Here is an 18,709-nt window from a genome sequence, read left to right as displayed (position 1 = left end):
GAATCCTTGACGAATTAAATGAATAAATGTGCGTAGTGCATTGGATTACAGCTGATTGTAGTTAGTTTAGTAATTTTGTTTATTTTTTTTTCAGATTAAAAGTTTCCAAATGTGTTTTGAGGTTTATTATCCGATCCACAGAGATGGCGGAACTCTCATTTCCCAGTGACTCAGATGTGCAATATTTTCCGTTCTAACAAGTGAGTCAAGGTCATATTGGTACAATCATCTCCCACCATAGTGTTGAGTCAGGGAAGCCATTTCAGTTTTTTTTTGTGGTCTCATGGAAATCAGAAAATGTTCCCACAACAGTGAGGCTCTCCAGTCCTTGAACGCAGGACTCACCCACCCATCCTGCGGATCACGGTGGAAGAGGGTTGTAACTCGAGCAAATAACTTCGACTTGTCCCACAGGACTGCTGCTGTTACAACACAGCAGTTGGATAACCCTTCAAATGCTGAAGGAGAGCAGTTACAAAACTCTTCTTGCCATAAAGCAAATGCTTAATGAAAATGTGCTCAGTTTTATTGAAAAAAAGTAGATTAAAATATCTCGATGTGTAAATGTCATGTATACTTACTTAGAGTACTTCTTCTTTTCCATGTTTGCAATTTGGAAATCAGGAGTTAAAATGCAAAACTTTAGTAAGACACAAGAACAATAAGCTGACAATTGCCAACAGCAACATTTTCTATTCCAGCCTTGCCAACCTTCCAACTCTGGTCTTTATTTCTTTGTTGACCACACACTCGGTGGCTTTTCCTTCCTTCCTCGAATCCTTAGTCTCCATGCGTTTCTAGTACGTTCCTCCATGATGAGTGTTTGGGGAGCACTGGTAAGGGTCAAACACAAAGACAGGCTGTACTGTTTGTCCACATATGGAGTGTGTGTAGCTGTCAGCCCTCAGTGGAGGCTTTAGGCATGGTATGCATGTGCAGAGCATCTGCTCCAGCAGCATGCACATGTGAGGGAAAGGGATGCAGGCACAGCGCAGGGCTTGGTGCACGCTGGTAAAAAGTGAGATGTCACATATCAAAATGTTCTAAAGAACTGTGGCACATTGCAGAATGAAACTCGTTAACTTCCTCTTCTCTAACTTTCATTTTTCTGTGGCTCTATGGGGAGACTTGAGGTTATGATGGAATGTGCTGATTTATTCATTTTTATGTCTTGGAGTTTTTTTGATTATCCATGATGTGTCTTGCATGTTGCTTCAATTTAAGCCTGGCTTCTGCTCAGCTACAGTCAATTTTGTTGACAAGTCATTTGAAAAAAAGCTACGTTAATTTGTTAGTTTGTATAAAAGACCTACAAATCCAAACCCACACTGCAGTAAACCAAGGTTCCCTTTGTTGAGTAAACATTCAGTTAATGCAGCCAAATTGTTCCTATCAGAACAAAACATTAAATAAATGATGGAAATGAATGAAATTCATTACCTATTAAATGGAAAGTGGGAGTATGCAATAAAAATGTCTCCAATGCATATAATTATTTTGATGAAGCATTGGTAGCATACACTAAGTTAGCAAAGCTCAACCCAGTTTGTAAAGAATTGTGCCATCTAACATTAGGTAGAGCTTGGTGCAAGCTAACATTACTGCCTGTGCCGTAACTGAACTTGAAATACGCAAAATAAGAATTTGATTATAAAATATCAATAAAATCCCACAGAAATTGCATTTGCAGCACAGATCAATGGGCAAATATTTATTTTACCATTAGAATAATGACTGTTGAAGCAGGGCCTCAGCTGCTTACCTTGAACGCACATCCCTGCAATGTGTACATGACGCAACTCAAACTAGCCTGACCTGCTCTGCACAAACGTCTTTGTTGGTTGATGATCCAAAACTAATAAAAAATGTTACCGTAAACAACCACAACTCATAGCATGTTTCCCTGTTAAAGCAAAACTAAAAGCAAAACAATGTGCTATGAACGCACATAGCTGAAACAGTATCTGGCACACAACTCCAGATTTTTTCCACAGCACAAAAGCAGATTAAGATGATTAGAGTCTGTGAACTGGGTGTGAGTGGCTGTTTGTTCTTCATGTGGCACAGTAATGGATGTGGAATCTGTCCAGGGTGAATCCTACCTTAAAGCAGCTAGGAGAAGCTCCAGCAGACTGTTGGTATAACTTTGTTAAGCAGGAGGTAAAGATTGATAAATTGTTCTGTATCAATCCCATGTTACGAAAATTATGGACTGTATTGAAAGAGACTACATCCACATCTATCATTTTGCATTGCAATACACGTTTTTATGGTCAATGTGGATGTAACTGCTCAATTTCAAGGCCTAGTTTAGGAAATGTGGTGTTGCATGGAGGCTGTCTGTAGTACTGATGATGACCATTGATTCTGCTTTGTGGGCTCAGATCTTGCACCTTTTACTTTGTTGGATCGCACTGATTTTCTATGATGTTTTGTTTAAATGATTTTTGCTGGTCAATCATAGGGAACGCATTGTTCTTAAATAAATTTTTGGTGTTAAAATCAGCATGTCATTAAAGGTGGTCAAGAAAAGTTCTCCAAAACATTTATATATGATGCTGCTCTGATATTGGAGCTTTGGAGGGAACAAAGCTTCTTTGTTTTTTTAGGTAAAAAATTGTATCCATCCATTTTCTATACCTAGTTATTCTTGTTCAGGGTCATTGGGTTGCTGGAGCCTGCCCAGCTACTTTCATGTAAAGACCTGGTGCACCCTGGAATGTTGGACAGTCTACCTCTGGTTCACACAGACACAAGCAACCACTCACAATCACATTCTCACCTAAGGGACAAGTCAGGGTCACCAATCAACCTGTCAAACATGTTTTTGGACTGTTGGATTAAGTATCCAAAGAAAACCTTTGCATGCACAAGGAGAACATGCAAACTCACACAAAAGGACCAAGTCTGAATTTGACCAAGGCCTTCTCACTGTGAAGTGGCAGTGCTAACCACTATAGCCAACCTCAAAGTTTTTAGTTTCTTTTATTAAGTTACAAGTAACATGCACACAAAGTAGAATAGAGATAAATAGGGAGTCAGGCCTGTAATTGTTTTAGAAAAGTATGATGTTAAATGAAGCATATATGTAAAATGTATACTACTGCTATCAATCAACTAGGCACAATTGTTAACTGACACTCATATCTGTGAACTTGAAGGATTTTGTTTATTAAAAACAAACAAAGTAAATTACAGCAAAGAAACCCGGGGAAACTATTTATCTGTCAATCACCAAATGACACACTAGCATCAATTTCATCTGGACTTTAAACTTTTAGAAAATCCCATAGGGATGACTGAACTGCTAGTAATCTTGTTCGCTTTAACAGAGCTATTACAATAGTAGACACACAGATCAAAATAAGAGGGGATCTATGTTATCGTTGGGTTTGGTAAATACAAACAGCATTCTCAAAACCACACATGTACAGTCCCACCCTCCAATTTTTATGGGAGTTAACCTCCCTCTGCCAGACAAATGCACTTGCAGAAATTTTCGTATCTATATGGGGGTTTCCATTGACATGATGAATTTCCTAGCCTCTTATCCTAACTTAAACGATCCCAACTGACTGGTGAGCCCTAACGCCACTCCAAAATGAAGTCTCAAACAATGACCTTTACATTGTTTGGACAAAGCCAGATGTCCTCTCAGCTACGGGTGTCTTCAATGTTCTTTGTGGCTCAGGAGTTATTCCTCACAAGTATGTTAATACATGTGCACACACAGACACGCGCAAAATCTTAAGAAATAGATTCTTCCAGCTAACATCTGAAACTTCAAGTCAACCAGATGTTCAAATCAACATCTACTCCACCTAATGTGTTATGGATCATTTGGTGTACAGCCAGAGATGAGAAAGCCAAACCTTTTCAGCATCACATGTTTGAAATGCAGAGGAGTTGTGAAACTTTCAAATGACTTTAACAACAAGTGTTCACATTCTGGGTGTCTTGGTACTTCAGTAAAGAAAATGACCAGAAACATGTCTTGCCATCAGTGTACTTAAAGGGTGTGCGCTCCACATTTTTCACCGGCACAGAAACAGCAAAGTAATTCAGCACTGGAATGGAATGAAGGAGGTCAAAGGTGAGCCTACTGAAGGGAAATAGCTGAAGAAGGCAGGGAAAGAAGAGATGGAGTAGAATTAGTAATACCATTCAGACGTGCCTGCGCAGAAGCAACTGGCTGTGACATCTGAAATGTCACGAGAAGTGACCGTTTCCTGGTTATTTATTGGTCAGCTGTGCTGGTAGAAACAAATGAGTGTTGGGGAAATGCATGAAGCCAGGCACGAGAAGGAGAGCACAGCTTGAAGGGGAAAACAGACAACCCCTGCACATTTGGGCCTGAAACCCCAGAGCAGCTTGCGGCTCATGTTACAGTGCCAGAATCAAGAGGTGGGGCATGTTGTCAAACTACAGCAAAACAGTAAAAATTCCATTTCCATGACGACCAGGAGCAGAGATATTGACTACAATACCTTTAAAAAAAGATAATCATTTACTTAATGAAACATTGATCTGATCTTAAAAATGAAAAAGTGAAAAATGTTACCATAAATATTGAAATAATTTAAGTTTTTACTGATTCACATTGTATGAACGCCCCAAAGCAGTCTTTTATTGTTTTCATAAAACTCATTTTACTGCATTTTGCTTCTTTATTACAAATTTATGAGTGGCCTTAAATGTTCTGTTAAGAGAGAAGCAGTTTAAGCCAGAAGGAGTAAACAAGCGTAGACCCCGACCTGGTTTTCATGTATTGACTTGCTGCGGTAGGACATCCACTCAAAGAAAGAGCTGCAGTGTTAACACATTTATAGCTATGACTGGAATGCACAGGCTGTGTATGTTGAGGCACCGCAGATGGGAGGTCACATGAAGGAGAGACATCTTATCATTCAATTGACACTCAGTGATTGAAAAAAACAAAAAAATCACCTTCAAACAACACCCAATGGTATTCAGTTGTGGGAGTCTGTAGGGTCATGTCCATTTCTGTCGAAACACAGCCTGGAACTAGAGGGGCTCCTCAGGCACCTTTGCATGCTGTTTTCTAAGTACAGAGGGATGTGTTATTCATCTGTGTTTCATCAGACTAGGGCGGTTAAAACAATTGGCTAACATTTATACCCCTGAAGGTAATCACTGGCTGAACAATTTAGCAACCAAGGCAAGATCTAACCAGTGAAAAGCATTCCAGTCTGGACTGTTGTGTACACACACTAAAAACAGGAAAACTCTGGATGTGTGTGTACTTGTGGGTGTGCTTGTGTGGGGTAATCCTCTTAAAAAACAGATTCAACAAACTTTGTGCACAAAAAGTAAAACAGGGTTCCTATCTAAATTACCAAATGCCTTGTGGCATGTGATATTTATCCATACACACGCAGGGCATTGCTATGGAAACATTTATGCCCTCTTGCTTATTATGTTGCTACAGTAACCATCCCAGAATAGTCCTTTTTTCCCTTTTGGCCCCTCCTTCGTGTTCATGACTCATAGCTTGCTGTGGAAACCGCATTTCAGTCTGCCGGTCATTCTCTTTTTTCCACCTACATTTTTTTAATGTGGCTATCTGAATCATCAGGATAAGTTTGTTTGTTGCATGATATGTACTTCTGAGTATGCAAGGAAGCATGTGGTTTGGGGGATTCTGAGAAGATAAATAATGATGAGTTACCATGGTGATTTCAAATACCAGGCCAAGTGACCTATGTTTTGCAAGATAGTTTATCAAAAGCACTACATGCTGTCATTAACTGACTGGGATTCTTTGTAGTCGTGCTTTTTTCATGGATACCCTGTTTTTTCTGTGGTTGCGTTTGATCCACTGACACGTCACCGTTCTTTGGTCTGCACACCCGCTGGGCTTTTAGGGCCATTCAAGGATAACATCACAAATGTGCAGTTCAAGAATCTTCAAGGAACAGGATGACATGGTGATCATGGGACATTGTAAGTCTGAGGTCAAGTCCGCTAGCTACATAGTTTTGACGAGATGAATAAAATTCAGTTATAACTTACTGATCAAATTTTGGTAACTGAAATTGGAAGCCTGTGAAGGAATGGTTATGTGCTCAGAGTGTTCTCCCTTTGTTTCTTCACAGAAGGAATATAAATAAAACAAATACTTTGGTTCATCAAAGTATTTGAAGATAACGCATAAGATCAAGGATCTGTCAAGTCATAATGTCTTTCAATTTAACACCTTTAATTTGACCAAATGTGTGAAGAAAAATATAAAAACATAATGAACTTCTGTTAGCTTAACCAGGGTACACTGTCCTGTATGTTTTCCATGTTGCCGTGCTCTAGCACACCTGATTCAGCTCATCATCAGGCTCTGCACAAGCCTGACAATGGAAACCATTAAAGGGAGGAGTGTTTGAGCAGGGTAGACTTGAAGAAATGCCAGACAGTGTTCCCCGAGGACCAGGGTTGGGAAACACTGAGGTAAACCGATGTTAGAAGGTCTTAAAAAAATAAAAAACAACAACAACATAAAAATGTGAAGACGAAAAAATAAGGGTTCTTACTTAATTTGACGTTTTTATGAGTTTTTTGCGATTTTAAAACAGCATCAAGAAATAACTCACTACTGTTAAAGCAAACAGTAAGTGAGAGCAATAAAATGTCAATGGATGGTTATTTAAGGCCTTGCTGGTTAAACAAATCTCATTTATTACATATAGCTCTTAATTAAACAATTACAGGTAACTCAATTACATTCCCTGATGAACAAGTGGCCATTTTTCTTCTTTTCAGAGAAAAAAACCCTCTGAAACCAAGCAAAACTAAGGTCTAACTAACAACAAAAAAAACAAGTTTCTCAACTGTGTGAATGATGTGTGAGTAGAGCAATTCTGTGTCAGTAAATTGTAAGAAAACAATCACTTTTCCAGTTAGAAAGCAAAATGTAAATCTATTTTAGAGAATTTAAACATTGATAAAGCATTCTCAGGCAGTGCACAACAAAAACAGAGCTTTCACAACATTAAATCATTTGTCCTCTGTTGTCATCATTAATGTCGTGCATTTCAAATGATGTATATATGGAGAAAAAAATAGTCCCAAAATTTATTTTGAGCAAGAGTTGTTTTCTAGTCTTAAAGATCTGCTCAGATCATCTTTTGAGCTACTTTAAAAGCCTTCTCAGTGATCTTTTAATTATTATTATGCAGTTTTTAGCCAATCTCAAAAAATCTGTCGTTTTCTAGGACATCGTTTCTGCAGAGAAGCAGTAGTTCATTAGAAATTTGCCGCACAGTTGTGGACGGTATTGTTGGCATGGAGCAACCCCACCCATAACTCTGTTTACACTCTCTCCCGCTAGCTTACAGCGCCTCACACCCCCAACCCCAATAATACCAGTGCAAAAAAATGTAAAAAATTTAAGTCAGGCCAAACCCTTTTTTTCATTGCAGGTGTTTGTAATTTTTTTTCCCTCAATTTGTGTATTTGTTTTGTGTCCATTAAAACAGCATTTTCATTCACATGTATTATTTTTACATGGTTAAACATAGGATTCTCTTTAAACACAGTTCAGATTTTAATGAGTTTTTGGTTTAATCTTTTTGCAAGTATCAGAAAAATAAAATCTGAAAGAAACAAAAAGGAGGCCAAGTAAACATCAAAGGATTCTAGTGTTACCTACACTGAAAGGGTAGTGGGAGAATATACAGAGATTGCTTGTTTGTGCCATCTCAAGTTACAGCCTTTAAAAAAAAAAAAAAAAAAAAAGAAATCCATCGCCTGCACTTATTCACCCAAAGCATGAGCAGAGTTATTTGTCCGCTTCGGCATATTTCAAAAGTTGACAGTGCCTCTTCGACAATCCTCATATGACTGGAGCTTCAGCAGATGCTGGCTAAACACCTGACAAAATCAACAATGTTTGCATTGTGTGCAGAGTTTCTAGTCCAGATATCATAGTTTCGTAAACATGTGTAGAGCAGCAAAGGTTGTTACAATAAAACCATATTAATGATACCTTTTTTTTTGTAGTGGCAGTCAAAGACCAAACAACAAAAACAACAAAAAGAGTAAAAATGTTGAAACTATTACAGGATTAAACTTTAGCTAGATTAAACAACTATTTGGATTATCTCAGTAAATCATGCAACTGATCTTCTTAACCCAATACAGTGTGTTAGCCTAATAGTTTTTTTCTGTCTCTTTAGCTGTATATAAAACTTTGCTTTTAATGTTAAAAGACTTCTAATTTTTGTGGTTCAAGGACTAGGATGTGGTTCTTCATGTCCCATTTAACCTGTTTTACACAGTCAAATGTGCAACACACCCTTTTGTATTTCTGCCTTTTTGGAATGGAATGGCAACAGTCTTCCAGGGGTGATTTCATGAAAATAAAATCCCTGCCGTTGTGTCACCGGTTAAAAATCTTGCAGTAGATATTGAATTTTTTTTTTTCTGCTACCATATAACAAGTTACAGTTTTTCTCTGGCTAGTGCCTTGTGATTTATTTCATTTAGCAGAAGACATTAATCACAAAGTCATGCACTCGTGCAATCTTGCATTCAACCGTCAATGCCCATCTAATCCTCTGATTTTAGTCCTCTGCAGTCTGAGCACCCCTGTTTTCATTGTAGTCATCGGCTGTGACTCATCTAACGTCTGATCCAAGCTGTTTGCTCTGGTTCACACTAGCTGACACACCTAGGACCAGGAAACACACCCATTCCCACATATCCTTGCATTCAACTGAAGTGAGCCACCACAAAGCGGCAGGCCCAAAGAGTTCTGTTTGCTCCATTTGATTTTCTTATTTTTATGCATCGTGTAAACTTTAATGGAAAACTAAAGTTATGTTTATCCTCCCTAATGTAATTTTTTTATCTAACAATTCTAAAAACATTGCAACTTAAGAAGTCACCTCGTTGGTTTTAAAACAGGTTTTTGAGGAAAACGGTATTAAGATAGTTTGAACTCCATGATACCTGCTTTCAGTTTGGTTGTTACAAAACCACAAATATTCAGCTGTTATTGAAAAGTCGTTGGGACAAGAAATCTGCTGCTTACATGTTGAAATATTGCAGTCTGTCTACAAATGTTTTTCAGAACAGTGAACCAGAGCTTGGCTCTGCGACAGACTGGCGACCTGTCCAGGGTGCCCCTGCCTTCGCCCGTAAGTGGCTGGGATAGGCTCCAGCAGCCCCGTGACCTCGAAAAGGAATAAATGGAAGAAGATGAATGAATGAATGTGAAGCCAGTGCCTTGCCTGAGTTTGCATAGAGAAGCCCCAACAGATGTATTACCAAGGCTGTGGCTAAAATGGAAGTTTTGCCTAACATTCTACAAAGTAAACCACTTATTATTAAGATAGCATGCATTATGTTTTCACCTGAACACCAGTTTCCAAACCTCGAGCCTTGCACATGTTTTTTTTTATTCAAAACACAAAAGAGCAAAGAAATATCATTCGTCACACAGCGTTCTCACTGATATTCCATTTTGCTTTTCAACTCAACATGTGCTCACTAAACACAAACAAACAAAAAACAGTTGTGGCAGAGCTGCACCCTTTTTTTTTTGAATAAAACAAAATCCAAGCGGTTTTGATTGTGAACAGGCTTGTGTAATGTTGCAATATTAAAATATGTGCACACATGGGAACAGGGATGTGCCACTCCCTGTTCCCTTTGCACAAAGCAACACATTGAGTTCCTGTGCTCCTGTTCCCTTCGTGCTGATTGTTGCTGCACTTCAATGAGCGAGGGTGTGATAGAAGAACTCAGCTAAAAGAGCCATTCTAAAGATGCAAAAAACTTGTAATAGAAATAGGGAAGCACATGAGAGTGACACATAAACACATGCACAAATTTAACCCACATGATGTTGCTTTAGTAAAGCCGGATGCATGCGTAAGACCACATCAATGATTATTGACCAAAGGCCAGAAAGTATGTGGAAAGAACTGCTTAAGTGACCAAGAATCAATTTGTTAATCAGAAAAGATGTGACTGTTTGATTAGGGATATTCAGACCAGTGCGTAAAAATGCAGTCAAGGGTAAACAGACGACACAAATGTAAAAAAAAATCAATAACAAAAACCGTATCAACAAGTGCAAATGCAAAAATATTAGTATTTGTTGTTGTAGCCTCATTAAACTAAAAGATAATAGCAATATCTACCTTTGTTAGTTCAAATCAACACATATTGAAGGTCGATGCAGTAAACATCAGGACACCTCAGGTCATCTGACATGTCTGCGGGTAAAACGAAAAGCAAGGATTTAACAGTGCCGCATTCTTTTAGCTGCTGCGTTAAGATTTTTATCCGACAATTCCATCTGTGATCAAACCACAGGCCCAGCTAAACCCTTAACTCCAGGCTGAATCTGTCTCAGACACCACCCAGCATGACTCACTTTAAACAAGCTATCACACTGTATCTTTTTCTTGTTTTTCCATCACACTGAAGCACTGTTTGCTAGAACATGTAAAAAAAAAAAAGTAGGTTTAAGCTAGATAGTGTTTTCCTGTTGTGCAACAAAAATGTATAAAGCAAAGCGATCATCTTCGAAAGAACTGCAAGATCATAGCATAAAATTATAATTTCCACAGACTTTTGTAGAAACATCCAATAGAAATGCTGCATTTTATTGTTAATTATTTAGTTGAAAAATAAGAGAACTTTAAAAAATCAACCTAAAAGAGAGAAATAACATAGCCTTTAGTAAAAACTTTTTTGATTGTTACAGTCATTTTGTTAAAGACTTTCTGATTTGCTTGCAGAATCTTAAATGCTATAGTATCATATCATTCTTGTTTGCTATTACATGATGCACAGTATATGGCAGCTTCTTCTTGTTCTGAAGTAAGAGTCAAAAACAACAAGAAATCTTTTCAATTAATTTTGCTGTGTTAAATAGCACAAAGAAATGTCTCCTTCCGCTATTTATTTAACATGATTTAAATGGAAAAAATAGCCACAACTAGTTTACTCTGAGTTTATTCAAGTAAAGCTCAGTTTTCTTGAGCCAGCTTTCTCATCCATCTACGTGGAGCAGTGGGTGGTCCCACTGTCAGGGACCACTCCCCTCATGCCGGTCTCCTCCCTTGTTTCTTCCCTCCCCTCTGTAAACTAGGAGCCCAACTCAGATCCCTAAGCAAGCACTCTACACAGCCCACTGGAGCAACTACACACACAAAAAAAAGAGCTTCAGATCAACCCAGAACAGAGAAGGGAGGGGGCAGGAGGAGGGGAAGAAAACGCCCTGGAAATCTGGTTGACCAAGAAATAGGAAAAGAGTGACAGACTCCTACCAGACTGAAAAGTTGTGGCAGAGTTGAAGTGCTCTTCTAGGGCAGGGGAGAAGCCACGATTTCCAGGATGCTCAAGCTGGTGTGAGGCTCCTCGCGCGCAAGGCTTGCGCACAGGTAAATATGACAAATTGTTTTCAGTTAAAAAAAAAGGAGTTTTTCATGGTCAAACAGCTCTTATCTGCAAAAGATTTCTGGAAAGTCAAATCAGAATAGAATGGGCTGAAAAACACAGAAGTGTTCACATTTTTTTTAGTGAAACAAACTTTGAGTTGGTTGCAAGGTTCATTTATCTTGTCCTACTTTATTGCAGGTATCTGCTATACTTTCTTTAGACTTTACTGAAGCGAAGGTTTTCTAAATGAAATTTTTGTGTTTAGACAGTTGATGTGTTTTTTGGGATTCTATTTTTCTGAGGGTCAGCTGTCACTTTGTGTGGACATCATTTGAATGCTGAAACGAACCAGTGCGCTGCATGAGAAGTGGGTGTGTTCCCACAGCCACATAAATGCAGCGGACCTGACTGATGTTGCGCACTTCAATTCAGCTGCAACAAAGGTTCTCAAACACGCATGAAACTAGTGAATAAGTGTTTTCGAATAGATTTATGTTTCAAAATTTGTTTGTAAAACACAAGGCAGCATTTAGAAAAGTAATAATAGGGTTTCAAGGGTTGGTAAAACATAATCAGCAGTCCTAAGTAAAGAAAGCAAACTTTTTTTATCATCCTCATTTTTAAGACAAATGGAAGAATTAAAAGGAGGATAAAGAAACTGGGTTATGTGATCATGTCATGGATGATGTTTTTTTATCAGCCCAACGCCCTTTTGGTAAGGCTTGGGAGTTTAAAAAGTGAAGGTACTTCCCTTAAAGAGCCTGCAGCTACAAGTTTGGGTGTGGATCCCTCTCCTTCATTTCCCTCCCCCTACTTCTCTTTCCTCCCTCACTCCTTGCTTTGCTGCCTCCTCACAGAGGCACACCCTTTACAGCAGGGAAAAGAAACATACGCACTGCAAGCAGTTTCTGTACACCCCGTGTATACCTTCAAAAGTCCCAACTCAGTAAGGGCAAGAATGCCAAATGAAAACTTCAGAAGTTCTCTTTGCCCATATAGTGTGTGGTATTCTTTTGTGCTTCTGGTAACACTCCAATGCTCTCTTTAAGTGGGCATACCTTTGTAATATGTGAAAAGTGGGTTCTACGAGATGATAAAAGTTTGTTTTTTCATTTGGTCTACTTAGTAGAACGTTGAAGGTAATCGTGGTTGCTTGGCCCTGAGGCATGTTTTTCTGTTATGACGTACTTTTTTTTACAGTCTTGAACGGAGGCCGATCTCCCTGTCTCTCTTTTTACCTTGGGTTTCTCAACCTGGGCTCACTGCCAGGGTGTGTGGGGGCAGAAGATGGGAGAAAGACAGGGAAAAGAGTGAGGGAGCGAGGGGGGGATGGGCGGGACTGGCGTGAGGAGGGGAGTTATGGAATGTAGTGGTTTGGAAAGACGAGCTAATTGAAACCAGGTTTGATGCATTGAACGGGGGAGTTTAGAGTTTTTCACTTCTAGACAAAAAAGAAAAATACACATTTTAAAAACAAAAACGTTCAGAAAAGTTTTGTCACTTTGTTGAATTTAAGGAGTTTTATATACTATTGTGGGGTTTGTGCGACACAAAGTGTGTGTTTAAGTTGTGAAAAAAGCTCTCAAAAAGATCAGACGCAGTCTTTGGGGACTCAAGTCCGATTTTGCTGAATTCAGTTGCCTGCCTTGCGGCTCCCTCCTGCCACACCCAAAACTATGAGCTGTGTTTTGGTCTACGGTACTCTGTCTTTTCACAATGCGCACTTAAACTACTTTTAGAGCCCTGCAGCTGTAAATGCCTGGCACATCTCAAATTACTCTCGTCAAGGCAATTTATTTGATAGCTGCCTAAATAGACATTGTCACAAAGACGTAAAAGGTATTTATGCTCCAAGCGTTCTTGAAATTTCCTATATCCATGCCATAGTTGGCATTTAGGTACCTCACTTTCTTTTATTACCGTCCATTGTAAGTTATTGTTGTTTTTTTTATGAATGATTTGTTCCTGTCACTTCTTGAAATTTCAGTTAACTACCCTGAGGCAGACAACATATTTTCTTTCAACCGTTGGGTTTTTCAGGTAGAGCAGAACCAAGTCGACTCGGTGATATTGCCTAAACTTATATGAGCCTTTTGAGCGTACTTTGAGTTTTAAAGACTTTTGGTGGTCGTAAATGACTGTTGGCACTTCACTTTGCCCCTAGAGCTTGCGTCGTTGCACTTTCCGCCTGTGTGGCAAGCAGCAAATTATAAGACTGATGAGAAAGCTATGACTCATTGCTTGTTGAAGAGTTGACTTGTGTGAACATATTTGTCAACCATCAGAGCAAGCTGCATAATCTCTCTCTGATGATTGACAGTGCGAACGAAGGCTGTGGTGTTAACTTAGGCGTGCCAGAGTAAAACTCAAGGAAACTGTGCTCTAACAGACTTCCTCCACCGTTTCCTCGTGAGTTTGAGTGGGTGGATGGAAGGAGGGGGTTGACAAAAGAGGGCTGTGGATGTTCTCAGAGGCCTGAAAGAAGAAACGATCACAATCAATTCATAACAAATTGAAAGAACGTGTTGCAAAACGGACATCTTTAGAGTCCAACCAAAGGAAGTAGAGCTAACTAAAGGGGATTGACTTGGATTCATTCAATAGTTTTGATACTGGAGACTGAAAGAGTAAATACAAACATGAAAAAAAAAAATTACAACAATGATGAAGGGACCAGAAACATGGAAAAATGTGGGAAGATGTGAGCTGATGTGTTATGTTTTACTTTTGGAAACCTGCGGCTGAAAAATGGATTAACTCTATTTAGTAGCTCATTATGTAATTAAACTATATTTTAAGGTAGCAAGAAGACCTAAATGAGAAAGTCATAAATAACAAAGTTTCACATTATGTGATCAAAGAATTTCAAAGCACCATCATTTTCCTCTATAAAGCAAAAATTCACAGCTAAATCGGCGTAATCCCTATAATTGTGCACCACTTGTGTAACACCAATACTTAAATGTCACATGAAAGCAGCTATGTGAGGAAGCTGTTGTCGGGTATTATTTTCGCTTGCTTTTGCTTAAACAACTAAGACTCAAAATGTAGAGGCAATCCTCCTGTCTAAGATGACCAAACAGAAACACGGTTGTATTTGTTGTTACAGAAGTTTGACTGAACATGCAACTCTAACTGGGGAAATATGGAGACTTTTATCCTTTTTTTTCGTCACATTTTTGAGTTTACAACTCACGTAGGATCTCAAAACATCCAGCCTTTTAGCCAACTCTATTTTAAATCATTGCAAATAACATAAACTAGAATTCACTCAGTTTTGAAGCTTGTTTAACTAAAAAACAACAAAAAAATCATCATTTTACACAATCCTTTCTAGCACCTGAAGCCAGTTCCTTTAAGTACTGGTTGCATTTCACTTCTGCTAATGGGGTTTCTGTGTTTACTGTTGCATGCTTTATTTGATTTAAAAAAGAATAGAGATTTGAAAAGTGCAATGATGCCCTTTGAGTTACACCCATGCATGTGCATGCAATGTAAAACTCACTTTATGTTTAGGGGAGCTTTTGCAGGCACAGGGATGAAAAAAAAGGGTGTGTCATTTTTTTCTGATAAGCAAACACATTTTTTCACTGTTTTTTTCAAGCATCTGTTAGACAGAACTATTCAAAAACAATAAATCTTGTGCAACTGTAATAACTTGCACAATCTACCTGGCTCTCAATGTTTGCCCTGCAATGTTGCCCCATGCAAGGAATGTATGTTACCAAAACTATGTGGAGTGGGGGCCCAGAATGTCAGGCAGCAGAGCCAGGAATGCAAACGTGGAAATACGTGCAGCTTTGTTTAGGTGTTATTTATCTTGAACATGATGCTCAAGTATGGTACTCCTAAAGATCTCTAAAACTCAAAAAAATGCTAATGTCCAACAACAGTCTTAGATAAATTTGGATTTTATTAACGTTATTATTTAACTCAGTCAGAGCCCTTCATTCTGCAGCTCCTTAACATAGATTCTTGATCAAATAGGCAAAAAAAACAACAACTTTAAAAACCAATTTGAGTTAAATCTTTGCAGATATTCTCTTGAGGTTTGGTAACAAACACATTATGCCATTTTACGTTACTTATCATGCCTTTTTTAAGCCTCATACTCCCCTTTACCTTTAGATGGGATTAAAGGGAGTTTTTTTCCTTTTTTGGGTGTAACTAGTTATGTAATTTCAAAACTTAATCCTCTTTCTTCACATTTCGGGCAAACATGTGAGTGCTTCTTTGATTTATAATGCTGCATGCAACCTAATTTGTAAAGTTTTGAAGCAGGAGGTTGGCAACAGCCCAAGATCACTTCTCCCTTCAGAAGAATTATTTTTGATGTGAGTCATTTCAGATAAATTTTTTTACTGTGCTAACAACACATTATTTCATAGGTTTCTGTCCGTTCGTGATGCAGTTCCTTAAAAGGGAGTTAAAGTGCTTACAGAGTATAACTCTTGGTCTTGTTTGTGTTCTCGTAAAACCAAGAGTATTTTTCCTTCGCTTTTCCATTTGTTGCCTGATTCCTGCCAAAGTCACAATCGTTTAATCAGAAGCAGGCTAAGTTGGCGTCAGTGGGCTGACTCTGGTCTTATGGAGGACTTGCGGTTTGGTTCGAGACTATGTGGACACAAAAAAGAGCCGTTTATTTTGACGCTCATTCCTTCTGCATGCGTCAGACATGAAAGGCCTATCTGCGTTTTTGAGGGAGGACTGAGGCCCGCTGTATCTCTTTTTCTATGTGTTGTCCTCGCTGTGTGAAGCTGCAAAGCGGTGAGGAGAACAGCACGTCTATTCTATTTTGACAAGACAGAGTCCACTACTCCCTCCCACTGTGCATTGCTGCACTGAGGCCTTCTTATTTGCTCATAATCAAATCTTATCACTCACCAGCACCACTGTGCTTGGTGTGCTTTAGTGGTGAGATTTAATAACTGTCACACTGCTCCTCTTTTCTCTGCACCAAATTGATTGGATTTGGCAATCAACTTGGTGGACCAACTTTAGCCCCTTTGACAGTTCAGTTTTTCAGCTCATTGTGACCTACTTGAGTACAAAGCTTGACATCCAAAAAGTCAAAGTAAATACCTTGCCCTGCGATGGGATGCAACCAAAAACAGTCAATTTTGTTTGTTGTATCAACCACAACCATGGGCGATGGTAACCACAGCAACATGGACAGTGAAATCCCTTTATCCTTCTCAGTTTGGACATGTTTCGGGTTGTTGTTAAATGTCTTAATGTGGTGTCTGCTTTTTTTGAGGAGAACCTGGTGGTTTTGGGGGCATGGTTGTTAGAGTACAGAATGTGAGTTTGAGAGAGTGTGGAGTAATGGTATTGAGGTGGGGTGCAGGGTATGCGAAAAAGAATCAATCTGAAGTCAGTGGGAGACAGAAAGAGGACATTTCTTTGGAGTTAGTCACCGTGGGGAGAGGCTGGGCTCCCTTCCAGCTGGTCTGACAGCTCTATCAAGGAATGTGTTTGACTGGAGGCCTGGGTGGGGTAGTTCAGAGGGCTGCTTCCCCTTTCAGCAAGGCACTGGGGCAAAACATTAGTCTGTGCAGTGGGGGCACATGCAGTCATTCTGTCTGCAGCATGTGTTTTTAATTTTTTTTACCCCCTCTAAATTATCACAGATCCTTTGCCAAAATACCTATGAGTGCACTTGTGCGTTATTTGTTATATTTTCAAATAATTTAACATATTCTTCAATTCAAGAAAAACAAAAATTAAGATGCATGCATTGCATTTGGGAAATTGTAATCATTAACAGACTGTGGTCTTTTTTGTTATTTAATTTTCAGCACCCCTGTTCAAAGCACATCTTGGCTCACGTTACACTTCAAGCTTGTTGCTCGTACCTTTAAATAAAGTAGAGTCAGTTGGTACCTGAATGCCTCATGGCATTGTAGTCTGATCAGTATGTGCACTTCTTTGTAACAAAGTGTTGAAGAGTGTACACAGCTGCTCTGTTTCAAGCCTCTCAACACAAACATAATGACAGCCATGTTCAAGCTGCTTTTTATCTCAGCTAAATTAATATGAAACCATGGTGCAATCAACAACAGCTGGTTGTTACTAAAAATATTGACAGATTTCCTTTTTTATAGCTCTACATTTGTTTGAGTCTGACTGTTATAGCTTCTATCTAGTGGATATTTGTTATTAAGGTAATGAACACCTTGGCTTATTAAATAGAGGGTTTTGTGCAAGAGGAAGTTAATGATACGGTTGGAAAGGCTGCGTCAGAAGAATATTTTTTGGAGGACATGTTTCCACCGGTAGATGCCTGTCTGCACACACATTGGTTCTGGCTCTGATTGTACTTTTACTGACAAACAGAGTGCTTTGTTTCACATTGTGTCACTTCGTCGACACAGTAATCCTTCTAAGACTCACAAGGGGTTGAGCCTGTAAAATTGGGTTGAAATGAGAACACGTTGGCATAAAGACAAAGTTTTACAACGCAAATAATGAATGCAGTTGCAATGGGTTTCTAGGTTTTTCTTCAGCTTCTTCATTTCAAGTTTCCCTTACATCTGATCTTATCTACTGGGAACATGTCTATTCATCTTCTGCAGAGGAAACATAATAGATGTTTCTGGATGTGTTTACTTTGGGGGAGTTTTGCATAGTTACTGACCTGGGTCAGCACTGCTACTGGTAGTTGGTTAATTACCAAAGCCTTTGAAGGTTGGTAGAGGTGATTTTGTATATCTATAAAGTAAAAGGTATTCTTGACTTTGTGAGAAACATGTGTACACACTTAATAAATCAAAAAATCTCTCAAAGGATGACTCATTTGTAAGAAATGTTCTTGGTTGTTGAAATGTTCTCGGTTGTTAGAGAAAAAGGCATGACTACTTCAAGAACATTGTCAGAGTATTGACTTTAAATATTTTCAAAGACATTATTAGTTGTGAAAGACTAACTCAAATCTTGTTCTGCTTTTTTCTCTCAACAGAGAAAACCAAGAAGAAAAGCAAAAATTGAAGCCCTTGGCTTTGCTTGAGCAATCCAAGGTAAGTGTCACATTTTGGACCCATAGAAACAAATATGTTAGTGTCAAAATAAATTGCAAGGACTATCCCAATAGCTGCACATTACCCCAAATCTGGACCATATACCTGCTGCCCCAGAGCATTTAACTTAGTATACTGTCAAACAGCACAGTACTGTTGCTCCTTTATTTTTCAGCTGTGAATCACCTTTATGTGAGAACCTGGCACTTAGTGGCTTTCCCCCTTGTGCTTTTTTTACTGCACTCCTCTTCTCACCCCTAAAGACCACCTGTTTCTCTCAAAACCTT

General features: G+C 38.9%; 1 protein-coding gene across 2 annotated transcripts in view; it reads left to right on the top strand.

The window, feature by feature from the left end:
* Positions 1-11,132: 11,132 nt before the first annotated feature.
* ahnak (AHNAK nucleoprotein) overlaps positions 11,133-18,709 on the top strand; it is a 31,138-nt gene continuing 23,561 nt past the window's right edge. The window contains exons 1-2 of one of the 2 annotated variants that reach the window (XM_023959100.1): positions 11,133-11,408; positions 18,365-18,422. The gene's annotated coding sequence lies outside the window, so the exon portion shown is untranslated. The remainder of the gene's footprint in view (positions 11,409-18,364; positions 18,423-18,709) is intronic. The other variant, XM_023959101.1, reaches the window with a different exon arrangement.

The sequence above is a fragment of the Oryzias latipes genome, chromosome 10, assembly GCF_002234675.1.
Source record: "Oryzias latipes chromosome 10, ASM223467v1".
Classification (NCBI taxonomy): Eukaryota; Metazoa; Chordata; class Actinopteri; order Beloniformes; family Adrianichthyidae; genus Oryzias; species Oryzias latipes.
This window is presented reverse-complemented; position numbering and strand designations above follow the sequence as displayed.